This window comes from Ornithorhynchus anatinus, chromosome 7, assembly GCF_004115215.2.
Source record: "Ornithorhynchus anatinus isolate Pmale09 chromosome 7, mOrnAna1.pri.v4, whole genome shotgun sequence".
Lineage (NCBI taxonomy): Eukaryota > Metazoa > Chordata > Mammalia > Monotremata > Ornithorhynchidae > Ornithorhynchus > Ornithorhynchus anatinus.
Genome location: NC_041734.1, coordinates 53,873,129 through 53,900,967, shown reverse-complemented (window position 1 = coordinate 53,900,967; position 27,839 = coordinate 53,873,129).

The window sequence follows — 27,839 nt, the reverse complement described above, 5'->3', positions numbered from 1 at the left end:
AGTCCTGGCTCCGCCACCTGTCTGCTGTTGACCTTGGGGAAGTCACTTCACTCCTCTGTGCCTCGATTACCTCATCTCTAAAATGGGGACTATGTGATCCCCATGTGGGACGTGGACCGTGTCTATCCTGATGACCTCCTACCTACCCCAGCGCTTAGAATAGTGCATGACACATAGTAAGCACTAAACAAATACCAATAAAAAATACTCGGTTGCAGGCATATGGGAAAATGGAGTCCATATCAGGAAAAAGACTCGTTGGAGGAATAAGTATACAACATCTATAAACAGATCCTGTGATTCTCTCACTTAAATTTGGGACGGTTCCATGAGGCAACCAGCTAGAAAATATAAATTTTATACCCTCAAGGTAAATTACCCAGGGTAAATTACCCCGGGGTTGTCTAGGGGAGAATAAATCAAATAAATGAATATTTGCTGAGTACTGGGCCTAGACATATATAATTTCCTCCTTGGCAACTGGGATTTCTGAATGCACAACTGAGATTGAGAACTACTGACTCGGCACACATAAAATAATGTACCGATGCAAGTCAGATGATTGTTAAGAGAGTAGGCTGTAGCCTGACAGTATAAAGGTAGGATAGGGAAAAAAATGAGAGTTGTTAAACTATAATACATTTCTTTTTAAAATCAGAAGGAAAGTACCTTATAGACAAAAGTCCAAACTGTTGCCAGATAAATATGAAATGGACAACTGGAGTTTTCAGTGAACATGAGAAATCAATATTAATGGGCTTTAAATTCAGATGCATGGGTATGCCCAAATATCTAGTAATAGAGGCACTGAAAAAGAGCAATTAGAGAAATGAGAAGAGAAACATAATTGATTTCTATATGAATATCCATAAATCCAGTCTCATATAGTTTTATGATGAAGATATCAGATGCTTGTACTTAGGTACTTTCATTGTAGGCTTAGGCAACTGAGTGATCCGTGAATAAACAGCACAAACTGTCGATGAAAGAAAGCCACGTGACAAGGAGCAAGCCACTCACAACTCACCCCCAAACTATGGATTCTCTACGTATTCAATAAATATGAAATCTCTATATCTACCACCAGCCACAAAAACTAAGGCAAGAACAGGGATGTTGAACTTTAATGTATAGTTCATTTAATAATAATTACAATATTTGTTGAGTGCTTATTATATGTCAAGCATTCTACTATGGGCTGGGGTGGATACCAGATCGTCAGGTCAGATACAGTCCCCATCCCAATGGGACTCACAGTCAAAACAGGAGAGAGAACAGGGATTTAATCTCCATTCTATAGATGAGGAAACTGAGGCACAGAGGAATTAAGTGATTTGTCCAAGGTGACACAGTCGGCCAGTGTCAGGACTGGGATTAGAGCACATGCCTTCCTGTTGGTTTTCATAGTTAATTATAGATTTAGGGATTTCATATTTTAGGAGCATTTGGTGCATGCTGAAAATATAGTCTCCTCTGTTTCTGTGTCTTTCTCTAAGCATACAAATTTGCATAGGCCTCCTTCAAATTTGAAGGTGGTGCTTCTGCTGGTGAGCTTTTTACTGGTGAGTGCAAATGTGGCTGATAAAAACAATTTGCAACTCGAAATCCCTTCCATATCCTGTACATATAAGGATTTCCCCTTTCCGCATCTGTTCCTCATAGTGCTTGATGCTACTTTTGTTTCTCTCTTTGGGGGTCTTGGTCCCCTCTAAACCGCTAAACCTCCATGACAGTCACCTCACTTCTGATAATAATAAAACAGTAGTATTTGTTAAGTGCTTACTATGTGCCAAGCTCTGTACTAAGTACTGGGATGGATACAAGCAAATCGGGTTGAACACAGCCCCTATCTCTCATGAGGCTTACATTTTTAATCCCCATTTTACAGATGAGGTAACTGAGGCCCAGGGAAGTGAAGTGACTTGCCCTAGGTCACACAGCTGATAAGTAGTAGAGCCAGGATTAGAACCCATGACCTTCTGGGCTCTAGCCACTATGCCATGCTGTTTCTGATGGTTGTCTGCCAGGCTGGCTGAATTGTCTACTGTGGGTCTTCCAGTTAAACCTCATCATTAGATATCTATCATTAGAGAGAAGCAGGATGGCTCAGTGGAAAGAGCCCGGGCTTGGGAGTCAGAGGTCATGGGTTCGAATCCCGGCTCTGCCCCTAGTCAGCTGTGTGACTGTGGGCAAGTCACTTAACTTCTCTGTGCCTCAGTTACCACATCTGTAAAATGGGGATTAAGACTGTGAGCCTCATGTGGGACAACCTGATTACCCTGTATCTACTCCAGCGCTTAAAACAGTGCTCTGCACATAGTAAGTGCTTAACAAATACCAACATTATTATTACTTGCCTGCACTGTTCCCAGTGCCTCAGTTTCTTCATCTGAAAATGGGGATTCAAGATCTGTCTTCCCTCCTACTTAGATTTTGAACCCCATTTGGGACAGGGACTGTGTCCATCCCGATGATCTTTTATCTACCCCAGCACTTTTCAGTGTGTTTGGCACAGAGAAAGGATTTAAAAAACTTTGTTATTATTATCATTATTATTGTAAGCTTGTTATGGGCAAGGATCATGTCTGCTTATTCTGTTGTACTCTCACAAACATTTAGTACAGTGCTCTGCATATAGTAAGCACCCAATAAATATTATTATTATTATTATTATTATTATATCCTTTGCGTTTGGTTATAAGCTTATTGGTAAGAGTTTATTCACATGTCAATCCCCTACACACTCTACTCGTGGAAAGCTATCCGTTTGCTGTGGGAGTCCATTTACTGTTTATTGTGTCTGGAAACTGTTTTTGATTCTTTTCCTTACAATCATGAACTTCCTAAAATCTCTCCTCCAAAAGACATGATTGCTTCCTGCCAAGCTAATTTGACTATTACCATTGTCTCCCACCAGAACTTGTCTATGCTTTTTATGGCCAGAGGTTGTTCACCCTACCTCTACATAATGTTTCCTCTTCCCTTCTTACGATAACCCTCTCCACTTCAGCTCCCCAGGAAGCTAATAGGGAAGAAGCATGACCCAGTGGATAAAACACGGGCCTGAGAGCTCAGAGGACCTGAATTCTAATCCCGGCTCCACCACTTGCCTCCCATGTGACCTTAGGTAAGTCACTTAACTTCTCTGTGCCTCTGCTTCTTCACCAGCAAAATGGAAATTCAATAACTATTCTCTCTCCTCCCTAGATTGTGAGCCCCATGTGGGACAGAGACTTTTCCAGCCTGATTAACTTGTAGCTACCCCAGCACTTAAAATAGTGCTTGACACATAGTAAGGGCTTGACAAATACCTTAAAATAATAAGTATAATTGTGTGCTCTGCTGCCATCTTTTCTCCACATATGCCCCTCCTAGAAAAGTTGTTTTGTGATGAGCCTAGCTTTTATTTGGGTGGGCTGAATGCATTCCCAAACTTGAACATCTCTAATCCTGTCTTGCTAGTTAAAGTTAAAGATGTCACTGTGGTGATCCTGATAAAACTGTACAAGAATTCAGAAATTATATCTCTGTCAGGCCTAATCGCATGACCATATGGAGGATAGGACATTTCCACTGCTTTATAGAGTTTCAGTTTGTTCTAGAGCATGATTCTGTGCTGGTACCAGCCACTGTCTCTAAGTCACATATGCTGATTTTCTTATGTAGGTTTTCTATCAATTTGTTTGCTCTCTAAGAAGCAGAATTCAGTGATAGCATTCAGCTGTGCATTTGGAAAGCTTCAGGACAGATTGTGGTGAGTTGAAGGCCTACAAAGCTGTTGCATATTAAGTCTATTGCATTCTCCCAAGTACCTAGTACAGTGCTCTGCACTGAGTAGGTTCTCAGTAAATGCCATTACTGTTATTATTGATTTTATTTAATAGTCTTTGTTAAGCACTTACTATGTACCAGTTGCTGTACTAAGTGCTGGGGTAGATACAAGCTAATCAGATCGGACACAATCAATGCCCCGCATGGGAATCATGGTCTTAAATCCCCATTTTATAGATGAGGTAACTGAGGCACAGAGAAGAGAAGTGACTTGCCCAGGGTCACAAAGCAGACAGTGGAGGATTCAGGATTAAAATCCAGGTCCTTCTGATTTCCAGGCCCGTGCTCTATCCACGAAGTCATGCCGCCTCGTTCATTCATTCAGTCGTACTTATTACGACCTTATCCTTTCCCTTAATTCACTTCCCCTACAGCATCTGGGTTTTAAACTGGATAAAGCTTGTAATTGCAACGTCCCCATTTTCCCCTAATTTTCCCCTTCTTTTTATATCCATTTAATGCTAAGAATCCGCAAAACATATACAGTCTTTTCTCCTGAGCGCAGCTAGTTTTCTGTTCTGTGAGTCACGGTCTGTTCAGAGATACTGCGTTTTAAATAACCGCAGCAGTTCATTCCAACGCCTTGAGCATCTTGTTTTTTCTGGCTTCCTCTGGATAAGAAAGGGCTTGGCCTGCATCTAGGCTTAATGACATTACTTACCCTATTTAGCCTTTGGATGGATGAAACACTAAGAAATGGTCTATTCTGGAGAAGGGCAGGGCAAGAAGCAGGAACTTCAACTTCTCATCAAAGTGACTGTTTCAATCATCCCAGTGGGAATGCTTGGGAAATTGGTGTGGCTAATCTTTATTCAGCTACTACATCAGGCTTTTTAGAACCCCTGGGAAGAAACACACCCTGTTCTCCTATAACACAGGGCTTTAATCTTGCAAAATACCACATTAAGGAACACTTTTGGGTCTGACGCATCACACATGCCCACAAGTGTTTCTTCTGATACCGCGTAGATGAGCGTTGTCGGATGAATGTTCTTAATTTTGCCAATGCCTTTGTCTCTCCAGAAAGTATGATGGAAACACCGTCTCCGGAAGGGCTGTTCATGATGCACTTTTGTGTTGTTCTTTCCCTGGCCAGGAGTGGAGATCATGCTGTATGTCCCTGTATGTCACACTGACATTATTTCTCTTCTGGGTCACAGAGACACACGGCAGAGAAATAACATAAACAGACAGTTCGAGCCCAAATCCCAGCCCTGCTGTTGAGAGAAAAAAACAGGTTTTGGTATGAATTATTCAGATGTGATGCCTCCCTTTGTCCAGCTCACCAGATAATTGCCCAGCTGATCTTCAGTTTACCTGTGCAGTGACACAATCACTGTACAGAAGCTTGGGATTACATGTGAGATGAGTTCGGGACAAAGAAATGACAACCTGGTTGTCTTGTATCTACCCCAGTGCTCAGTACAGTGCCTGGCACATAGTAAGCACTTAATATATACCATCTTAAAAAAAACTGGTAAATCCACTGTCACTCTTCACTCAAGTAGATAGGCCAGTGGTCAAGAAAAACAACAATTGGAACTCATTGTGTAGTATGCATTAATCCCTTTCAATGACTTCATATCTGGAGCTCTCTAGATCGTTTGTACAACCCAATATCTCGACTATGGAAGATGTTCTAAAGCCAGCAGGTGACTGGGCTGCCTGGAAAGCCAAGTTTCTTTTTCGTGGAAATGACCTGGCTTATTGATTTTGTTTCAGTTGGATTTGCAAATTAATCAATAATATTTATTGAGTGCTTACTGTGTGCAGAGCACTGTACTAAGCACTTGGGAAACTATAATACAACTAAGTTGTAGATGCAGTCCCTGCTGATAAGGGGTTTAAAGCCTACAGGATCACCTGCCAAGATAGGTTTTCATAATGGATGACAAGTAGGTCCTGAAATCATTGGTATCTATTTGTAATATCCAATCCACCAAATCAGGACAGATCACAAAGTGGAAGTGGCCATCCCATCTTTGAGAGAAAGGTCCAAGGGGAATAATTTAAGACTGTCACTACAATTATTATCAGGAGACTGATGGAAAGACTAGAAGAAAGAAGGAGAACCATGGACCAACCATTCATTTGGCTTAACCAGGGTCAGATGATTTTACAGTAGAATTTTCCTACCTCTCCATTGCTCATGCAGTTGGGTCAACCACTTCCTGAGACTTTTCAATCTTTGATTTGCAAATGTCAAATCTGCCCTTTCAGAATAAATCTGCTTAATCCCAGTTAGCAGGAAAAGAGGTTTGAAACATGCTCAGTGAAATACAGGGAAACAGGAAAAGCATGAACAAGCTGGTTCTTTGTAGATTATTATTACCCTGGTTCAATAAAGGAATAGATGCTTCTAAATTTCCCTGAAGCTGGGACAGCTTCTTTCCAGGATTATGGAATCTAATACTTCTGCCTTCAAACAGGCCATGAAAGCACAAACTATCGTACTTGTGAATTCATTCACTGACTTCCAAACTCCAGTTTGGCTTGGGAATGGGTAGAAAGAGAGTAAGAGGGAGAAAAATAGCTCCATTAAAAGTAAAAACTGGTTTGTAACTTTGGCCCCTTTTCAGAAATGCAGCATTGAAGTCTGCAGAGATAAACAGTGGTTTCCCCAAAGGATAGAAGGGAATTCTGAGAAGGAAGCATGGTTTGCCCAACAATTTTTTTTTATTTAATAAGCTCATGGCAAAGTTTAGGGAAATACAGCAGGACCCACACTGAGGAAATCACTCATTTGCATCTCAAATCGAAATGTCGAGCAGACTGAAGATTTATAGAAGGTGAGAATTAGCTGTCAGGTGAATGCCGGCACCCTTGGGGAGGGACAAGTCAGAATGAGGCTTCATATCTGTAGACTAGAATGGCCTCTGGAAAAAAAATGGAACGGTTCATCACCCTAACTCAAAAAGCCCTTCCTATTAATCTAGTTTATTACATGACACTACTAGATGATCTATCTTTCCTCATCACCGACCACATGATCATTTCAAGAAATCTTAGGTGCTACCATGAAGCTAAAGCCACTTTATAGACAGTGGTTCTCACATTTAGCGAATTACCTACAGATTGTTTTAGAGGCGGCTTTACAAAGAGATTATTCTCATCCTCAAATCTACTAAAGCTTGATTTTGGTATTGCAGGTGAAGAGGGGACAGGGTGGGGGTGTCTAAATGGATCAAACCAACCAGGAGCACAGGCCAGGGAGTCAGAAGGACCTGGGTTTTATTTCTGGCCTCGCCATTTGTCTGCTTTGTGACCTCAGGCAAGTCTCAACTTCTTTGTGCCTCAATTACCTCATCTATGAAATGGGGACAAAGACTGGGAGCACCATATGCAACACGGACTGTGTCCAACCTGATTAACTTGTATCTACCTCAGTGCTTAGTATAGTGCCTGACACATAGTAAGATTTTAACAAATACCATTAAAAAAGTTATTTCCTCAATCTCCTATTTCACTCAAGTCATACACATGGACCAAGTGGAGCTGAAACTGCTTGAGACAAAAAAAATTGAACAGTTTTCAACTGTTTAACAAGTTTCAACAAGTTTTCAACTTTATCTTCCTTGCAATGGATGTGATTCTAAATAGCAATTTTTGTTGCATTTCAAATGAATCAGATGAAATCCATCTGGTTTGGGTTCACCCACACAGTTTTGCTTTGTTTTCTTTTTTTTTCTTTGTGAGATTGTGTCTCTGTATTGGTTTCTGATTGGCCCAGGAGCCTAATAGATAGCTGCTGCCGTGAGCCCTTAGGTCATTCAAGGACCACTTAGAACGATACCGAAGTGTCTTGTTTCAGCAAGCTGGATTCTTTTGAAAGTGGCAAAATGGGCTATGTCTGCTTTCTTCGGGGTTCTTATCTTCTAGAACCAAACAGTGTGGTAGCCCCAAGGGGAAGGGACAACTTTGCTAAAATAATGGTAATTGTGGTATTTGTTAAGCACTTACTATGTGCCAGGCACTCTACTAAGCACTGGTGTGGGTACAAGCAAATCAAATTGGAATCAGTCCCTGTCCCACAAGGGGCTCACAGTCTCAATCCCCATTTTACAGATGAGGTAACGGAGGCCCTGAGAAGTGAAGTGTCTTGCCCAAGGTCACACAGCAGACAGGTGGCAGAGCCGGGATTAGAAACCATGACTTTCTGCCTCTGAGGCCCGTGCTCTATCCACTACGCTATGCTGTTTCTGTAAGGATGGCAGTGATTGGACTGGGATGGAAGATAAGGCCTGACACACTATCTATCAATTAAGCAGATGGGCTGATGTCAGGTGGAAAAATTATGTGCTTTGTCTACTTGGAGACATATTGGCTTGGAGCCGAGGGTTAGCCTGCTCCGAGCCGATATTTTCGGCGAAAGGAAAGCTTTCTAAATATATGGTTTCCCGGGGCAGACACAGCCAGGGGGTTGAATTTGCATGGTGCACAGGATAATTTTTTAAAAGGGTATTTCCAGGGGAAGTATCAGTTATTGTGCCCTATCTGCATGGGGCAAGACAATTCTCTGGGGTCAGACAAAGGTCTCTGATGATGGCCCTCTGCAATCTAAAGAAATCTTTTAGGAGTCACATGTCACTAGTCCTGACTGAGAGACTTTCCAAAGAAGCCTGATGACATCGCTCCTATGTGACAAACTGCACGGCAGAATTTTCTGTCCACCTCAAAGTCTGGTTTTTTTACCCTCCCGCTGCCTCCTCTGATGACCAAGAATCTGGAAAACTAAGAAAATAAATCCCTCAGGAGTGCAGGCCTTCTATTGCCTTACACATTATAGTAGGGGAGTGGCACTTCTGCTTAGGCAAAGAAGGAAAGTAAAAGGTGTTAACAGATTCTTTCAGATGAGAAAGTGGGAAAACTTGCTTTTCTTCCCAATTTGGCCACCAGCCAAATACCCTCATTAGCAATCAAGAAAAATTCCCACATTAGTTGTTAAAGGAGAGCTGATAAGAAGACAAAGACCTTGTGATGTTCTGCCTTGCCATTAGATGTAAAATAAGGCTCATGGTGCTACTGTTGAAGTCGCCTCAGAAGTAGCAGTGTGACTTCTGTCATGGATCTAGAGTTCATGACCAAATTAGAGGTTGGACAGCGTTACAGCCCTCTAAGTTTTCAGGTGAGTCTGAAGCCTGCTGCTCCACTGTCTGGCAGATTCTCAAGCGTCTTCTAGATTGTATTTTTCATTTCAAATGGTGTGTTGTTGGTCAATGTTCTGCAGAATTCCATGATGACCACCAGCTCTGAATTGCCTATGAAAATCTTTAGGTGGACATAGAATTTCTTGGCAAACTATCTTAATTTTCTTCATGTTAATCAGCAGTCCACAATCACTTTTAGAAGATGTGCGATGCTTGAGAAGTGGACGAATCCTTGCTATCTCCATAAAGCACGATTGATTCCTTCAACTCACTCTTTCTACCTCCATTGCTAATTCTCTTTATAATGTCAAGGGGGGGGGGGGAGCTCTACATTTTTAAGGGATCATTTTAGAGTGGATTCGGGGGAGACTTTGAAACACTGTGAGCATTACCCTTGTGTATTTATGACATCTATGGACTCAGGATCTGCCCTGGTGGAGAAGCGAATGATGTCCCTTGTCCTCTACCCCAAATAGAACCTAAGTTTCTATTTCCTCTCATAAGTAGGCTTAGCATTGAAAGGAAGTCCAATAATAATACATGCTTTGTAGAGAGACTTCCAGTGTTAACAAACAGCTGTGTCTATCTCAGAGAAACAGTTTGTTACTAAAAATAGGGCTCCGTCTCACTGTAACTAAACTCAAAAGGCAAAAGCAGAGCTATTCGGATGCTTGGTTTCAGGCCCAGGATGAACACGGATTACGAATAGGTAAGATTACATTCGAAGGATGGAAATGGTGGGGTGGGGAGGAGAACAGGAAAAGCTGACACTAAATCTAGTGTACGATTAATCTATTTGCAAGCTTCTATCAAGAATATGTTTACTACATTCCCGAGGGATTTTCTTTAGGGTCTCAAACCAATCAGAAAACTGATTTAGCTATGAAGTCAAAAGGAAAAGCTGAGCACAAACAATACATTTATAACACAGTAAGCCAAATAGGGTAAATAAAAGGGCCAGTGGAAGCTTTCAAGCGAGACATATTTGGTTCAGATCCAATCACTAGGTTTTGGTTTATGAACTCTACTGTTTACTCTAAAAATCTGATTTCTCAGGTATACTAGGCTGATTTAAAAAAAGACATAGTTTTTATTGTTAGCTATGAACTGCTCTGAATGTTGTTTTCAAAGATTTTGAGTTCTTGTTCCCCTCAGAACAATGTATTAGCGCTTGGGAGAATACACTAGAATTATTGGAAATGTTCCTTGTCCTCAAATATCTTGCAATTTAATGCAAGAGAGATTTTAAAATTAATTAAAATTAGGTGGAAAAGCAGACTTTAAAAATATGTATTATAAGTGCTGCTAGAGAGCAGTGGTAACCCAGTGGGTAATCCAGTGCTTCAGTCATTTAGGTTTTATTTTTTATGGTACTTGTTAAGTGTTTACTATGCCTCAGTAACCTCATCTGTAAAATGGGGATTAACTGTGAGCCTCATGTGGGACAACCTGATTACCCTGTATCTACCGCAGCGCTTGGAACAGTGCTCTGCACATAGTAAGCGCTTAACAAATACCAACATTATTATTATTATGTGTCAAGCACTTTTCTAAGCGCTGGGGTAGATAAAAGTTAATCAGGTCAAACATAGTTCCTGTCCCACCTGAGGCTCACAATCTTAATGGGAGGGCTAACAGGTACTGAATCCCCATTTTAGACTGTAAGCCCGTCAGTGGTCAGGGACTGTCTCTATCTGTTGCCGATTTGTACATCCCAAGCACTTAGTACAGTGCTCTGCACATAGTAAGCGCTCAATAAATAGTATTGAATGAATGAATTTTACAGTTGAGGAAACCAAGGCACAGAGAAGTTAAGTGATTTGCCCAAGGTCACACAGTAGGGCAAGAGGCAGAGGGCAAGAGGCAGAGCTAGGATTAGGGGACAAGAAAGTGTGAAAATAGCAGTAAATGGAGGGGTAGGGTGGGGAGATGAAGGCCTCTTGGAGAAGATGTGATTTCAGAAGGGCTTTGAAGGTGGGGAGAGTGGTTGTCTGCCAGATATGAAGGTGAAGGAAGTTCCAGGCAGGAAGAAGGGTGTGAGAAACAGTTTGGCAGCGAGAGAGAGAAGAGAAGAATGAACGAAGCAGAGAAAGTTGTCTTAAAAGTGAAGAGGTTGGTTTATATGTTCATTGATCGAATAACTTTTCAGGAGCCGTGCACAGATATCTGCATTCCGATTCTAAAGCAGGTGTTCTAGCATAGCGTTCAGAAATATTAATCATCAGCAACAATATTTACAGAGCACTATTCTAGGCACTTGGGAATAAACAGCAGAAATAAAAATGCAGTCCTTGTCCTCAAAGAAAAGTATTTCAAAAACTGGAGAATGACAATACCAAATCTATACTCTAATGGTTCATCCAGCCGAGTAGTCTGTCTCTGTCGTGGCAACAAAGGATGGCCAGAGAAACAGAATTATAGCAATAATACTAGTAGTAGTAACGAGGCTTGGTGTAATGAGCCCGGGCCTGGGACCTGGGTTCTAACCCTGGCTCTGCCACTTAGCTGCTATGTGACCCTGGGCAAGCTAGTTAATTTCTCTGTGCTTCAGCTTCCTCCTCTGTGAAAGAGAGAGTCAAACTCTGTACTACCTCCTACTTGGACTGTGAGCCCCATGTGGAGCAGGGGCTGTGTCAAGATGACTTCCTTGTATTTACCCCAGTGCTTAGAACAGTACTTGATACATGTAAGTGCTTAACAAATACCACAATTATCATTAATTATTATTAGAAATAGCATTTACTGAGTGCTTACTTGGTGCAGTGCACTGTCCTAGGTGTTCGAGAAGTACAGAATAACAAAGAGGCGCCTCTCCTCAAGTTCTAGAATATCAACGAACATAGTAATAAAAAGTCCCTCTTTTTGCAAAACAGTCATCAGATAATCTGCAACGAATTTATCTTGCTTTTCCCTATTGTTTCTTCCTCCATAAACCCAGAATAATATTAGAAGGTGAAGAAATATCCTCCCAAATGCTCCACTCCTGCTCTTTCTTGGGCTTGTAATTGATTAGCCACTCGTGATTAATTTGCACTCATCTCTACCCCATCACCCCCTTTGGCTACCACCACTCTGATCCAGTGAAAATTCCATGAACATGTTTCACTTGCCTCGTATCTCCATTTCCTCTTTGCAAACTGACCATGAACCCCTACTATTGGAATTTTGTCTCTTTTACTGAAACAGCTCTCCATTAAAGCCTTCAGTGACCTTCTTGTAGTTACATTCGTTAAGTCTTCTCTGTTTTAGTCCTATTGATCCTATGTAGCTCCACCTTTTCCTCCAAATCCTTCTTATGTCTTGGTTTTAGAGATTTTCATTGGCCGACTCTGCTTCTTTTTTTTCCCCTTTATCTATTGGTGTCCTTCAAGAAACTGCATTTCCAATTATGGTGGAGTATTACTCTTGGAAATCCAGGAAATGTTATGTTAAAAATCATTATTTATATAGCCTATAACACTAAAAAATATTGGACCCTACAATTGGCCCATGTACCTTCTAGTTTGTCAGAATCTAGAGGCTATTTCTGACCCTGACCCTGCAAAAGGGTATTCATTCAATTGTATTTATTAAGCGCTTACTGTGTGCAAAAAAGCACTGTCCTAAGCCTTTGGGAGAGTGCAATATAACAACAAAAAGACACATTCCTGCCCATAATAAGCTCACAGTCTAGAGGGGGAGGCAGACATTAGCATAAATATATAAATTACATCTATCTATCTAGATAGATATATTAGCCTTATTCATTTAGGTATGCTATGATTTTGCTATCTAATTTTTAGTAGTATTTATTAAGCTCTTACTATGTACGAGGAGGTGCACTAAGCTCTGGGATAGAAACCAGCTAACCAGCTGGGACACAGTCCATGTCACATATGGGGCTCATAGTCTTAATTCCCATTTAACAGCATCAGTAACGGAGGCACAGAGAAGTTAAGTGACTTGTCCAAGGTCACACAGCAGATGGGTGGAGGAGGTAGGATTAGAACTCAGGTACTGTTGACTCCCAGGCCTGTATCTATCCACTAGGCTATACTGCCCCTCAAATTTGCTATCCTTACGTCATTGGTCATTGTGCTATCCAGGTAATGGAATTCAGGGATAACACTCATTTCTATGCAACTGATACTGATCTTTGGTTTGCCATATGTCAGCTAGTACATAAACTCAGAAAGAACAACCTTGCAAGCAAGACCATGGCAGGATGGCATACAAATGATTTCTAGAGCCACTCTGGACTCTTTCTGATGAAAATTCACTACAAAAAAAAATGGCCACAAAGGGAGTTGATATAAACTTCACCAGAACGAGCTAAATTGGGCCTAGTGACCTTTCATTTCCTAACAGCTCCTTTTATGACCTTCTATCCCAAAACACCACTACAATTTCAGTGTTTGAAATTGGGCTGGGACTGCTATTCAGCAAATGAAGGAAGCTATTTCTTCTCCAGTTCTTTATCAGAAACAACCCCTAACAAGCAGAAATAGCTTATTTTATCTTTACCCAGTAGTCTATCTCAAATGATCTAGTGAGATGTCTGATCTGGCAGGGATTGGAGGAAAGCAGGGTAATCTCTTCTGTTATTTCCTTTCCAGAGCTCTCACTTCTCTCATTTCATTTACTGATGGCTCTTTTTTGCTATCAGAATAGCACAATTAATCAAATTTTAAAAGAGAGAAGACGCAGCATAATGTTCTCTAAAGCACAACAGTTCTCTAATGCCACAATTGCATGTTTCCAATGGCCGTGTCATTCAAACGGACTAAATTTCATCGCCCAGTGCACTCTTCATCGGGATCAGGTCTTTTAATAGACTTCACGAAGAAGGATGTGGAGGTATCAAACATCCCTTCAAGTGGCAGTGAAATGCAGCAGCCTTTTCCCTTGAGACCACTACAAAATGCTCTAGAATTTAGGAAGTTAGTTTTTGTCAGTGTGAGTGAATGGATTGCAAATGAATTTTATTTGGCAACAGTAGGCCACTAAAAAAAATAAAACGAAACTGAAGTCAATCGTGCCAAGATTAAAAGGCATCAAAGTAGGTTTCAGCCATTGGGTTGCTGTAGAAAAGTCTTGGGCAATCAGTTGTATTTACTGAGTGCTTACTGTGTTCAGACCACTGTACCAAGCACTTCTCCCACTCCCTGCTGCATTGCCCTGATTTTCCCTCTTTATTCATCCCCCCTCCCACTTCCACAGCACTATTGTACATATCTGTAATTTTATTTATTTATATTACTGTCTGTCTCCCACTCTAGAGTGTAAGCTCATGTGGGCATGGAATGTGTCTGTTATACTCTCCCAAGTCCTTAGTGCTCTCCCTTGCCCCCTCAGCACAGCAGCACACCCCCCTCCCCCCGGCTCCTGTTTCCCTTTCAGACACTCTGGACAAGAAGGCCCCTGCTCCTGGCTGGGCACTTGCAGATGTCTGAAGTTTCTCACCGTGTCCCTGGGCATTAGGTTCCTCTGATTGGGTAAATGCTCTCCATTGGGACTTGTAGGGGTGGAGCGAGCATGGATTTCCCAAGCTCTCTGGTCTCTCCAGTCCAGATGGCTTGTGTCTCAGAAGCGTGTGCCTCAGGGCTGGTCTGGACCACGGCAGACCGGGTGGGTCTCCCTGAAGATTTTACGTGAGGGCTGGAGGGTTTAAATTCTGACCAACCAGGCTGGAGAGCATTGCCAGTCAGTTGGTGGAGGTTGGAGGATCAGCTGCCACAAGTTGACAGATAGTCATGCATGTCCAAGAGGCAATCAGGAGGCCTAAGAAAGGAACCAAACCCATGGATCATGTCTGGTCTGCCTTTTGGGTCCCACCCAGCTGGATTTCCGCTGATCAGGGTGAACTGCAACAAAAACAGCGATTGCAAATCCCCCGGTCTGGGGATTGAGAACCCAAATGAAAACATTTCTTCCATTAAGGGCTGAGTAATTCTGGATTTTAATCAATATTTGTTTTGCGCCAGATAGACTTGGCTAATGTCTTTCAACCAACTCAAAACCCAGCAACCAGCCGACGGTTGCCCAGCAGTAAGTATTCGGTTTTGGCAGGGGTCAGAGATGATGGGAAGAAAAGACTGGATTTCCAGCTCTACTCTTCCCAAAGACTCTCTCTGATTTCAAGAGGGACTGGAATTTTTCTACTTTGGCAGCCATGTTAGATCCTGGTCCTCCGTTTAGAGATATAATCCTCTGTTGATAAAATAAGAGCCACCCCTACTGAATAGAAAGTGCTAAGGTCCTCAGTTTACTTTGGTGTAAAATGAAGAGGAAAGTTCTGCCTTCCTCTTGCATACACTCTAAACTTTGGTGAGTTTTGGGTGACCTATATTTAGATCTTCGGTAAAGGAGATGCTCAATGTATTTATATTACTGCAATAAAAGTGTTAATGGTTATTGGGTTCCCCTGCCTATGGGTCAGCAGTTTCTAATTAATCAGGAGGCAGGGGCAGAAGGGATCTGGGAGAGACCCAACTAGGGGGAGTCTCAGGGAGGAATGTCAGGGGTTGGGGAAGAACCCAATCTGGTAATACCAGCTGTCTATATTTGGGTCTCTCACCTGCCCCTCCCCCTGCCCCCCGACTCCCCAGATCAGGTCTTTCCAGTCACCTCTCTCTCTGCTCCCGACATGCCTATGAATGTATTAGCACCCCCTCCTCTCCCCTCTCCTTCCACGACTGCACTTACCATTTGGTGGGCTCCTATAATAATAAGAATGATAATAATATTTAAGTGCTTCCTATGTGCCAGGTACCTTAGGGAACACTGGGATAGATACAAGCCAATTGGCTTGAATCACTCAGCCCTTAATGGCAGAAATGCTTTCATTTGGGTTCTCCATCCAGTTGCTTTCCCGCGTGGGAAATAATAATAACATACTTGTGGTACTTGTTAAGCACTTACTATGTTCCAAGCACTGTTCTAAGTTCTGGGGTAAATACAGGTTTATCAGGTTGGACACAGTCCCTCTCCCCCATTAATCCTCATTTTACAGATGAGGAAATGGAGGCAAAGAGAAGTGAAATGACTTGTCCAAGGTCATGCAGCAGACAAGTGGCAGTTGGCAGGGAAACTTTAGGCTTTCTGAGGGGGCAGCAATATTCCTCTGGTAGCTGTGGGAGGAAAAGTAGGCTTCTCTTGGTCCTTTCCCTGATTCTCCATTGGAAGAAGTGTTGGTCTTTTAAGGATCACCACCTAGATGGGGGTACTATACTCTCCCCTGTGTCTCTCCAACAGCAGGGCCCTCAGAACCCCAATGAAAAGCAGTGGACAAACTTCATCTCTTGAAAAACAGTGTGGCTTAGTGGATAGACCATGGACCGGGGCATCAGAAAGACTAGGTTCTAATCCCGGTTCTGCCATATGTCTGCTGTGTGACCTTGAGCCAAACCCTTAATTTCTCTGTGTGCCTCTGTTACCTCATATGTAAAATGGGGATTAATAGGGAAAGGGACTGTGTCCAACCTGATGAACTTGTACTTATCCCAGTACTTAGAACAGTGCTTGGCACAAAGTAAGCACTAAAGTACCACTAGTACTATTATTATTATCTCTGAATCTGGTGGAGATTTGGAGGTCCCTAAGGAATTCTGGGATTTCAAGGTGGCCTCTGGGATCTCTTTGTGTGACAGGTACAGCTGGGTTGGAGCTGACTCCTAGGGCTCCTCGGGGTGTTTGAAGGGAACAAGAGCTGCATCAAGCTTCAGGAACTTTCTTCCTTTCCTCTTTGGGAACTCCCTTGGGAATATGATGTCAGACCTGCCCAGCCCTGGGTAACACATGACCCAGATTGTCAGGGTGTCTGCTCCTTGCTACACGCTCTCTCTCAGGCTGACTCTACCCTCTAGCAGACACACAGCATATCCCCAAGTTGCCGGGCTCCTGACCAATCACTTATATTTATTGAGTGTGTAGTAATAATAATAATGGCATATGCTAAGGGCTTACTATGTGCCTGGCACTGTACTAAGCACTGTGGGGATACAAGCAAATTGGATTGGACACTGTCCCAGTCCATGGGACTCACAGTCTTAATCCCCACTTTACAGTTGAGGTAACTGAGGCCCAGAGAAGGTAAGTGTCTTGCCCCAGGTCACAAAACAGACAAATGACAAAGTTGGGATTAGAACTCTGGTCTTCTGCCTCCCGGACCTGTGCTCTATCCACTAATAATAATAATAATGTTGGTATTTGTTAAGCGCTTACTATGTGCCGAGCACTGTTCTAAGCGCTGGGGTAGACATAGGGGAATCAGGTTGTCCCACGTGGGGCTCACAGTCTTAATCCCCATTTTACAGATGAGGGAACTGAGGCACAGAGAAGTTAAGTGACTTGCCCAGAGTCACACAGCCAACAAGTGGCAGAGCTGGGATTCGAACTCATGAGCCCTGACTCCAAAGCCCGTGCTCTTTCCACTGAGCCACGCTAGACCAAGCAGCTTCTCATGTAGTTGCCGTATTTGGGACATTCTGTGCTATTGCCCCACATTGTGCAGTATTCTGAAAATGTCTCACATTGGTTCTGATGCCAGCCTGTGAGGATGAGGAAAAAGAGTTGAAGAGGGGCTGCCTGCTTTTTTCCTTCTCCTTCTTTATCTCTTCAGCTGCAGTTTTGGGAATGGGTCCTTAATTGTTCTCGGGTTGGTAAAAATTGTTCTCAGGTTGATGAAAATTGTTCTCATCTGAGGGCTCAGTGCCGCTTGTTTATTCTATATAACCAAAGGAGTAATGTGGTTTGAGTGAATGTTTTCCATTTGTCGATTCTATAATATCACAAAATGCATCACTTTGAAACTAATGCCCATAGTCTGTGATTTGATTGACAAGTGATAACCTATAGGCATCAGCAAACTTCATGAAACTAAGAACATGGGTATACTGAATGATGGCCTGGACATTTTTTCATCTTTCTTCTTACATGCACACACTGGGAACATAGTCTATTTTGGCAGCCTAGAGTTCTAAGAAAGAGAGGCCTAGATTAAACAAACAGCACACTTTGGAATATCTTCTGCCAAGGACTAACATAATGTACAAGTGATTTTTTCCAGGCACTTAAAGGCATAATTCTTTAATCTAGCTGCCTTTCATGTGACATTTATATATAAAAACTGTTTATAGGATGAAATAACCTTTTCTTCTGTTCATTAGGGTTCATCTGGGGTTCTAATTCTGTAGTACTCCTGAGGTCACAACTCATGATACTTCAGCAACCTTTCTCAAGGTTAATTTTATTTTGTTTAGATTTTTATCAAGACCAAATTAGGCAATGTGTCTGTTATTAAGCTATCTTAACACTGTGGGGAACAAATGCACCATGAAGTAAGGGGCCATCTTCATCTGCTTGACTTGAATCTATTTATTGAGCACTTACTGTGTGCAGAGGCATTATAACAGAGTTGGTAATAATGATACTAATGGTATTTGTTAAGCGCTTACTATGTGCCACACACTGTACTAAGCGCTGTGGGGATACAAGTACATTGGGTAGGGCACAGTTCCTGTTCAACATGGAGCTCACAGTCTTAATCCCCATTTTACAGACGAGGTAAATGAGGCCCAGAGAAATGGAGCTACTTGCCCAAGGTCACACAGCAGACAAGTGGCATAGCCGGGATTAGAATCCAGGTTCTTGTGACACCCAGGCCTGGGCTCTTCCCAATCGGTCGTGCTGCTTCTCTAGACGCAGTCCCTGCTCACAAGGAGTTTACAGTCTAGATGGGGATCTTACAGTCTAGATATTGACAAGGATGGTCAGTCTAGATGCACATACACATAAATTAAACTATCTTCTTCAAATGCCATCAAGTAATTGCCAATTCATAGTGTCCCTACGGGCTATTCTCTCCAGAATGTCTGATCTCCCAAGTCATTCTGGTATGTGTGGTATGGTATGTATATCCATAGAGTTTTCTTGGTAACAAATACAGAAGTGGTTTACCATTGCCTTCTTCTGTGCAGTAAAAATTTAGGTCTCCGCCATTGTCTTTGATCAACATTTTGATCACTCAAGAGCCTTTGACTCTTTCCCATGCTGCTGCTGACCAGCATAGGTGAATCAACTTTGTCTGACGCTTTGGCTTAGACCTTTCCATTATGGGTAACCCTAATGAGAGTCTCTCAATGGCATAATTGTAAGCTTCATTGGAGTAGGCCAACTCCCCTGCTACGGTAAGGTGTTGATTCATAGGAGAGAAAATTAAATTATGCATAAACATAAATACATATACTTATGTGCCCACAATTCACCATCAGTATGGAAGGAAAGCTATGTGTTTGGGTGTATGTGAGGGTATACGTTCAGTTGCATAACTATATAAATATTTATGCATATCTTTCCGGCTCTGCCACTTGTCAGCTGTATGACTGTGGGCAAGTCACTTCACCTCTCTGTGCCTGAGTGACCTCATCTGCAAAATGGGGATGAAGACTGTGAGCCTCATGTGGGACAACCTGATGACCCTGTATCTACCCCAGCGCTTAGTACAGTGCTCTGCAGATAGTAAGCGCTTAACAAATACCAATATTATTATTTATATAGATTCACAATCAAATATATTTTGATTCACCAGGATACAGAAAAATCTTTCTTCTCATAGAACCAGTAATTAATTTTCATAGTAGGTCTATGGGATAAGCACAGGAAATCAGATGTTACAGAAGAAGAAATTGAAACTCAAGGAGGCCAAGCGATTTGCTCAGAGATACAGGTTTATGGGCTCTAAACCAAGCAAACAGTGCAACTGTTTTAAAAACAGGCCAAATTTAACATAAAATTGAGAGGATGAGATTTCCACCTGTTGCTTAACAGCCCTTATGATCTAGCTTCGTTTTCAATTAAATAAAGGAGGGATTGGTACCAAAATTTTCTGTCATAACTGAGCCAAGCCAGTCAATAGGATGAAGTCATGGAAATAAAGCAAGGTTCTATAGGGTGAGCACATGGGTTGGAAGCTAGTGTCCTGGGAGAGGGTCCTCTAGGCTTAGGGAGGTGGGTAAGAACAGGGTTGTGGAGATGAGAGTGGTGACAACAAGGGGAAGTGAGGAGGTTTGCTTGGGAAGAACAAGGCAGAGCATAGAAGATGGGGTAGAGAGGAGCAGGTGAAGAGGGCAGCAAAGAAGAACACTGGTGGGCAAACCTTAAAGGCAGTGGTCAATGGGAGAAGCTCCATGGCCTCGTGGAAAGAACATGGGTCTGGGAGTCAGAAGGATCTGGATTCTAATCCCTGGTCCGTCACCTGTTTGCATTGTGACCTCGGGCAAGTCACTTCACTTCTCTGTGCCTCAGGCAATTCATCTGTAAAATGGATATTACAGATCTGAGCCCCAAAAGGGACGGGGCAGTGTCCAACCGATTTGCTTGTACCCAACCCAGTGCTTTGTACAGTGTGTGGCACATAGTAAACTACTTAATGATAATGTTGGTATTTGTTAAGCGCTCACTATGTGCCGCGCACTGTTCTAAGCGCTGGGGTAGACACAGGGGAATCAGGTTGTCCCACGCGGGGCTCACAGTCTTAATCCCCATTTTACAGATGAGGGAACTGAGGCACCGAGAAGTTAAGTGACTTGCCCAAAGTCACACAGCTGCCAAGTGGCAGAGCCGGGAGTCGAACCCATGACCTCTGATGCCAGAGCCCGTGCTCTTTCCACTGAGCCACGCTGCTTCTCTCACAACAAACACCATTATTAGTATTGATAGTAGTAGTAGTAATTATGTGCTTACAGCATGCAGACCATGCTGTACTAAGCCCTGGGAAAGAATGCATAAGTGAGAATTAGAAGTCAGACTGTGTTAATGCCTAGGAATTTGAGCATCAGGTTTTCCTTGATGAAATGTGACTAAAATGGAAAATTTTCCTGTAGTTACTATAGTTAGAAATAATGCCTCTTGCTAGTGTAGGCACAGTAAGAGAATCAGAATCCAGTTCTTCTGCCTTCCCGTTCAACACTGTCTCCTTCATCCTCAAACATAATCTTTCAAACAGATGCATGCAAAGAGAATAACATCAGAAGTACTGGATTCTGAGCCTTTAGTCTGAATTTTACAACACTAAAAGTAGTTTGGGCAAAACTCAGTTCAGGCTCAGTTCAGAGAAGAACCCCAATGTCTGAAGTCTTATCTGAACTTCTTGAGTCTGAAAACAGAATTCGTCTGGTGTTCTCATGAGAACAAGATATCTCTTGAGATTTATCTTGCTTCCACTTGCAGTCCCAGCTGGAACAAGAAAGTTCAACTGTGTGTGAAAGCCATTTTTTTAACTCCTAACCAAACTTTTTCAAAACTTCCAAATGAATCAGCTAAGCGTTTAGGACAGTGCTCTGCACACTGTAAGCGCTCAATAAATATCATCGATTCATTGATTTGAGATTTTTTTTCAGATCCAATCTTATTTATTTGATTAGGTCAGGCTAAGACCTTTTCTAATTAAAGGAAGAGGAATGGGGCTGTGAAGAGAACATTTGGTCAGTAAGTCCTTGACAATATAAACAGATTGTCTTTCCTTCAAACCTGACTTAAGCACAAACAAATCCATGCTGTCAGGGCAGAAAAAGGTGATGGGTCATGTGTAATGATTGGTTTGGAACTTCCTTTTGAATAGTTGCTTCTCCATTCTGAGATGACCAAACCCCAAATATGAGCAAAATAGAAAGCTTAGAAGATGGTAAATGCCATTCTTGCCTCTTTCCCTCCCCAGTTCCCCTTTCCCATGTATTTATTGTGTGCCAAGAGAATGCCAGGTGCTTGGGAGTGTATGCTACAGATTGAAGATATGATCCCTGCCCAGAAGTACTGTAGAATCTAACACCATGAGCACATCACATAGCCTCTGTTACCTATTGGAATTTCATTCTGATAAAAATGGGGACCGAAAAGTGTGGTTATTTGACCACAGAAATGACTGTAAGGCTAGTCAATTAGTCAATCAATCAATTGTATTTAATGAGTGCTTACGGTGTGCAGAACAGTAGAAGCCCACCTCTCGGGTTAGCTTGGGATTGAGGGTCAGATTTTCCTTGATTAAATGTGGTTAAAATGGAACTTTTTCCTGTAATTAGTATTCAGTTGGAAATGATGTGCATGGGAAAGTACAATGTAACAGAAATGGTAGAAACATTCCCTGCCCACAACAAGTTTACAAACTACTGTCAACTCCCCTCTAGACTGTAAGCTCATTGTGGGAGGGTAATGTGTCTGCTTATTGTTATATTATACTCTCCCAAGCACTTAATACAGTTCTTTGCACACAGTAAGTGCTAAATAAATATGAATGAATGAATGAATGAATGAATGAATGGTCATCCTTTACACTCCTCTGGACAGAAGTCACAGCTCTCTCCAGATGTTGTGAGAAGCAGTGTGACCCAGTAGAACGAGCTCAACCCCGGGAGTCAGGGGACCTGAGTTCTAATCCAGCCTCACTACTTACCTGCTGTGTGACATGGGGGGAATCATTTAACTTCTCTGTGCCTCTGTTTCCTCATTTCTAAAATTGGGATTGATAATAATAATAATAATGTTGGTATTTGTTAAGTGCTTACTATGTACCAAACACAGTTCTAAGCACTGGAGCACTGTTCTAAGCTCTGAGTCAATACCTGTTCTCCCTCCCCTTTAGATTGTGAGCCCCAGGAGGTGCAGGGATGGTGACTGATCTGATTGCATTCTATTGACCCCAATGCTTGATACAGTGCTTGGCACACAGTGAGTGCTTAACAAATCCCTTTTTTAAAAAATTATTATCATTGTCAGACAGCTAGAGCTACTTGTTTGGAGCATTTCTCTCCCAACTTCCCTTTTCCTTTCCTTTCCTCAATCTTCTGTACCTCAAGCTGTATCTACACTAAGACAATGAATCTTGCCCTGTGGACTGTAAGCTCTGTGAGGACAGGGAACATGTCTACCTACTCTGTTGTATTGTACTCTCCCAGGAACTGGGTACAGTACTCATCCCTCAGTAAGAACTCAGGAAGTGCTCAAAAAATACCATCGATTAATTTCTGGTTACTGACCACTTGCCCACATCTCCTTTTGGCTTGGAACTCCCTCCTCCTTCATATCTGATAGGCAGCCAATCTCCCCATCTTCAAAGCCATACTAAAATCCGATCTGTTTCAAGAGGCCTTCCCTGACTAAGCCCTCACTTCTCCTATTTGCCCATCCTTCTGCATCACCAGCACTTATTACAGTGCCTGGCACATTGTAAGCCCTGAACAAATACCTATTCACTGGAGTCTTTACCCTTTAATCACTTTTTCACCCACACCCCACGGCACTTATGTACAAATCCTTACACTCTGCTGCTTTCCCTATCTGTAATTTGTTTTCATGTCTCTCTCTCTCCTCTACATTGAAAACTCTTTGTGGGCAGGGATCATGTCTATCTACTCTACTGTACTGTATTCTCCCAAGATTTTAGGACACTGCTCTGCATTCATTCATTCAATAGTATTTATTGAGCGCTTACTATGTGCAGAGCACTGTACTAAGCCCTTGGGATGAACAAGTCGGCAACAGATAGAGACAGTCCCTGCTGTTTGACGGGCTTACGGTCTAATCGGGGGAGACGGACAGACAAGAACAATGGCACTAAACAGCGTCAAGGGGAAGAACATCTCGTAAAAACAATGGCAACTAAATAGAATCAAGGCGATGTACAATTCATTAACAAAATAAATAGGGTAACGAAAATATATACAGTTGAGCGGACGAGTACAGTGCTGTGGGGATGGGAAGGGAGAGGTGGAGGAGCAGAGGGAAAAGGGGACACTGCTCTGCATGCAGTTAGCACTCAGTAAATGCCATTTATTGATGGATTGATTCTACTTCTGGAGCACTTTCCCAAAGTACGGTACAATGCCCTGCAAATAGTAAGTGCTCAAAAAATGCCATTACTATTACAAATACTAATACAGCTGCTCTGTGACTTTGGAAAAGTCTCAACCTCTCTGTGTCTTAGTTTTCTCTTCTATACAATGAAGATAATAATATCTGCCTTTCCCTAATTCACAGGGATCCTATCATCCTATCCCGGCTGGATTACTGCGTCAGCTCCTTTCTAACATCCCAACTTCCTGTCTCTCCCCACTTCAGTCCATACTTCACTCTGCTGCCTGGATTTTCTTTCTACGAAAACGTTCTGGGGGTTTCTTTCTACAGAAACCCCCAGGCGTGCCCCCCCCCAAAACAATCTCCAGTGGTTGCCTTTCAATCTCCGTATTAAGAAAAAACTCCTCACTATTGGGTTCAAAACTTGCCATTACCTGCCCCCTCTTAACCTTACCTCCCTTCTCTCCTTTGACAGCCCAGTCCACACACTCTGCTCCTCTCATGCTAACTTTCTCACTGTGCCTCTTTCTCGTCTATCCCGCCGTCGACCCCTGGCCCACGTCCTACCTCTGGCCTAGAATGCCCTCCCGCCTCAAATCCGCCAATCACACTTCCCCCCTTCAAACCCTACTGAAGGCTCACCTCCTCCGAGAGACCTTCCCAAACTAAGCCCCCCTTTTCCTCAGCTCCATCTCCCCTCCTTGTCTCCCCGACTCTCTCCCTTTGCTCTACCCACCTCTCCCTGCCCCATAGCACTTGTGTATTTATGTACATATTTATAATTCTGTTTATATTAAATCCTGTTTACTTGTTTTGATGTGCATATATCTATTATTCTATTTATTTATATTGATGCCTGCTCACTTGTTTTTCTGTCTGTCTCCCCACTTCTAGACTGTAAGCCCGGTGTGAGGAGGGGTTGTCTCTTTTATTGCTGAATTATACTTTCCGAGCACTTAGTACAGTGCTCTGCACACAGTAAGCGCTCAGTGAGTACAACTGAATGAATGAATGAAAGGGATGTTGTGAGGATAAAATGAGTTAATGAGTGTAAAAGAGATTTGGAAAATTTAGGAATGCCTTTTATGAGTATTATGAGGTAGATATGGAAATACTCTGTGCAAAAAACCCCTCTCCTTATACAGCTGAAAGGCCGGCTCTCAACTGCTACAGAAATAATAGGGAACTTTCCAGTCTCTTCTGCCAACACCTACCGCTCAGTCCTACCTTATGAGGAACTGTGTAAGACCCCAGAGTCTTAAACCTGTTTGAAAGTCCCTGTTATCCTTACCAGTGGCCAAAGGGGCCGTGATTGCCTCTTCAGGCAACCAGCTGCAGGAGAGTGGGTAAAAGTTGAAAAGGAACCAATTTGTGGGAGAGTGGAGCTGACTGTTAGGTGTGGGGCAAAACGTTAGAGCCAGTGGCAGGGAATGAGGCGGACAGCTGGCTCCTCAGAGATCCTGAAAGTGACCTGGAGACACTAGTTGTCTGCATGTTAACATCCCCGAACTGCCCCAACCACAAAAACAGGCTGTCAACCCCGGGCTTGGCTTTGCTCATCTGTATTCTCTCACTGAAAAGTCATACAAAACCAAGTGCAGCTTTCCAAATTCATTTGGGCCATGTAGACATGCCCTATGTAAGTGATGATTTGCCCAGCAGTAGTACCAACAAACAGTGAGAGGAGTTCTGGGCGGTCCTGGCTCTTTTCTCTGGAAGTTCCTTTTAACCTGATACTAAACAGTCCCAACAGCCCCAGTGGCAGACTTTTTTTCACTAACTCTTGGCAACCTTTCTACATCGAGAAGCAACCACACAAATAAAACCCAAATACCTTCTAATGGAATTGATCCAATGTAGTAAAAGAGTTATAATGGTATTTACTAAGCAATTACTTTGTGCCAGGCACTGAACTAAATGCTGGGGTAGACAGAAGAGAATCAGGTCAGATACAGTCTCTTTCCCACATGGGGCTCAAAATTCTTTATAGGGGAGAATAAACTAGAATAAATCAAGTATATTTAATGAGCACTTACAGTGTGCAGAGCACTGTACTAAGTGCATGGGAGAGTACAAAGTAACAGAGTCGGTAGATAAATTTCCTGCCAACAACGAGCTTATAGTCGTTAATATAAATAAATTACAAATATGTGCCTTGGGCCTGAGGGAGGGGTGAATAAAGAGAGCAGATTCAAGTGCAAGATGATGCAGAAGGAAGTGGGAGAGTCTAGAAAATAACTAAGACAATCTAGCACCCATTTGCAATATGTAAATTAGGTAAGTAAATGCTCAGAGCAGAGCAGATGGGGCAGGAAGCGAACCATGAGTGTTCTGACTCTCTGGTCAGTCGACCTCTCTGGCTAAGTGTCTTGATCCATGTGATAGAGGTGATGCATCCTGATTGTTCAGTGACTTCCAAAAGCAGTTCAATGAATGTTAGCTAATGCTTGCAAGGATGAGCTTTTCGTCTCCCTAAGTCATGATCCCTTTGTTCTTCACCTCCTCAGCCCTTGGTCTTCACTGCAAAAAGGGAAGGACAGGGCAATGATACGTGGAGGAATATTGCAATGGAGGTGACATTTTCCTAGGCTACCTTTCTGCTCTGCTCCTAAAGCTACCAGGAGGCTGCCGTTTTGGCACAGAGTTTTGAATTCAGAAGTGTTCTCTAAGTCAAAGCCCTATGGTTACATTCTTCCAGGGTGAGTGCACAAATGTGTAAGTATCTCTGTCTGCTGTGTGATCTTGGGCAGGTTGCTTAACTTCTCGGGGCCTCAGTTACCTCATATGTAAAATGGGGATTAAGGAGTGTGAGTCCCTCGTGGGTCAGGGACTGTGTCCAACCTGATTGACTTGTATCTACCCCAGCACTTAGAACAGTGCTCGGCATATAGTAAGTGCTTAACAAGTACAGTAATTATGTATTATTATTTATTTGTTTAAAGAAGGGAAACACATTTACTTCTTATCTTTGTGGGTGAGAGCTCAAGTGATCAAATCCACCTTCTTGTCGGTAATCTTGTCCTGCCCTTGGTGTTGAGTATGGTTTGTAGCTGGATGGCAGGACAGAGCCAACAGTGAGGTTCCAGAATGCAGTACGTTCACCATCATTGAGGTAATGCTCATGGAAACCCAACTTCGCTGAGTGGGACTTGTGAGGAGAATGGATAGCAGCAGGATACCCAAGGAGCTTCTTAGAGGGGCACTGAAAGAGAACGCACACAAGCTTGAAGGCATCGTAAATGATTTAAAGACATTATCAAACACAGTGTCGCAGCAGGGGACTCCTGGGAGGCTAACATAGTGGCAGAGAGACCAGTCTAGTGGGCAAGAATGGGGTGAAAGTCTACTCTCCTTGACCAAAAAGTTCACAAAGATTGGGATACCAGGAGACAGGCAGACAGGCAGACAGACAGGCAAACAGAGACAGACTGCATGGAACAACCAGTCAGGGCTGCAAAAACCATGAAAACAATGTAGAAGGGAATGTCACACATCAGTATTTTCAGCGACACTTGGATGCATAGATAGGATCTCCCTACTCGTAACAACGTCCTTGAAAACAAAGACAGATATATATAAATATATATATATATCTAGTAAATCCACCCAAATCAAACAGATTAATAATGAGAGTTATATTAAACATTGCCATTTGTCTCACAAAATAGAAAAGAGTCCACAAAAGCTGAGAATATGTTTAAATAAATAATTCAGGTCTTCAGCAGACTGAAGTAATTAATTCTGAACCATGTACCTCGAGACATTTTTCTCCCATTACTCAAGGCCTGGCAAGGAAGAATCTTTAATGACGTATTCAAGAGAAGATTCCTTGGAAGGTGCTCTTAGTTCTTCTTTGGGGTCCAACAAGGGGACAGACTTAGAAGCCAGGAAACATTTGGCTGGCCCATAATCAAAAAAGGATATTTAATACCATCTCGTATTACATGCAGCTTTACTCAAAAGAAAGCAGCTGCTTGGGCACCGATTTGAGAGAATTCCCATTTAAGTCAATCCATTTTTTTGCATCTTCATCTG